This window comes from Helianthus annuus, chromosome 13 (assembly GCF_002127325.2).
Source record: "Helianthus annuus cultivar XRQ/B chromosome 13, HanXRQr2.0-SUNRISE, whole genome shotgun sequence".
Classification (NCBI taxonomy): Eukaryota; Viridiplantae; Streptophyta; class Magnoliopsida; order Asterales; family Asteraceae; genus Helianthus; species Helianthus annuus.
In genome coordinates, this window is record NC_035445.2 from 168,828,670 (window position 1) to 168,830,671 (window position 2,002).

Genomic DNA, 2,002 nt, shown 5'->3' on the forward strand with positions numbered 1-2,002 from the left:
ACCGAGCAAACCAAAGGTGAGTTCACTGCACTTTTCTAAGCATGCGTCCTGGTGGTTTGGGACATCTGGTAAAGCGTTTCTGAAGGGAATACTGGGTAAACTGTTTAATCGGGATGTTGGTTATTGAACACAGTATAAATCATGTAAGACCCCGTACATCTACCGTGTTGCTGAAGAAGCAACGAGGTATTTAGTTGATAGCGCTATTAGGTTTGGCACCCTCACACCGGGCCAAAAGGACGGGCGTGAACTAATTACCTGGACTTCATGACCAATGCCTAGTTAGGGGCATTGGGGTTGGGCATTCACATCGTGTACATATAAGACCCTTACATCTATTCAAGGTTGTTTGATACCTTGACATCATGACCAATGCCTAAATGGAGGCATTGGGTTGGGCATTCACATCTAGCCGCCATATACGGTAATCGAGTAATAACAACATCAAATCAAATTATTGAACTGTTGAATCGGTGAACTGTTTTATACACATACCTGGTAACTAAACGCATTAACAAAACTTTGAACTCACCAGCGTTGTCTGACACACTTGTCTGCATGCTTGCAGGTTGTAGGTTTATATCATTGGGTCTTGCTGTCTGGGATGCTGGAGTGGTCATGGGTCGTGATACATGGAATCTCAAAACAAGCTTAATGGTTTATGTACACATGGTTTACGAAACACTTAACAAATGAGTTATGCTTCCGCTGTATACAATGAGTGATACGTAACGTTTGTAACCCTTTATGTTAATGAGTGAGTTTTATTTAATTATATTCATGAGTTCAATGTGATTGGTGGCTTGGATCCTGGTATGTCACACGCCTCGCGGGGATTTCCGCATGTGGTGTTTTGGGGGTGTGACTGTTTGGTATCAGAGCCACTGGTTATAGTGAACTTGGTTTTAAAACGTTTTCATAAAACCAGACTATAACCGAAATCGACCATGACACACAGCTCCAGACCGCAAGGTTCGTTCCTCGTTTACTATTGCATAGTACATCTAGTGTTTGCTTATGAATAACATCACACGTGAATGCACACTTAGCACTGCAGTATGAACTTCTATGTTACCAACCCATGTTACGTGTTTTAAGAGTGCTACTCTTCTTGAACTTTCATGACCTATGTTGTGGCGTCATCTGTCTTATTGCTCGAATTCGGGAACCTTTTAGCGCGAGTTAAGGGGCACTGAGATAAGCATGCAAATTGCCTTATTATTATGGGTGCACACATAATAATAATGTGGGGTACGTGTGAGTCCCAGTGAGGCTTAACGAGTGTGTGAGGGGTTCCGCTCTGTTAATTGATGTTATGTTAGAACTCAGCAGTCTATAGGAGTCATAGCAGTGATTGTCTCCAACTCGAACATGATCTTTCACCCCTTTTTGAATCCTTACGAGTCTCGATGCTATCGAATATCACCTGATCACACATCTTAACGCCTAGCAAACTGTGTAGAATGTTAGGTGCTAGTATGAACATCCCTGAGTTGGATGGCTCGGCGTCAAATGATTGGACAATACTTTCCTCACTTATCTTTGTTTGCTGGAACTTAGCGTGTTGACGTCTTAGATCCCGAAGTGCGACCACTTCTGCAACACTCTCGCGACATACCGTGTATTACTCAGTCAACTTGCAAGAACGATGGACAAGAGGGTAAACGTAGTACCTTACCGACTTCAACATTTGAACGACCCTAGTTACCGGCAACGAATAACAGCGATTTGACTCCAATCGAATCCTTAACCCCAGCCAGCGACCCATGGGAGTCGACTCTTACGAACCAATCGGGACAAAATCGATGACGATTGACTGTAGGGCGGACTGTGTAACCGCCTGCACCATGAGTAGTGCCTTAGGACGTGGCATGGAATGTGAAAAGATGGACCTTGTTGGTGAAAGGATGCAGGACACCGTTACAGGAAACAATATTAGAGGCAACAGTCGCGGCAACATCAAGGTACTCGTGATCGTAGCTTACAGTATGGAAACAAAGGT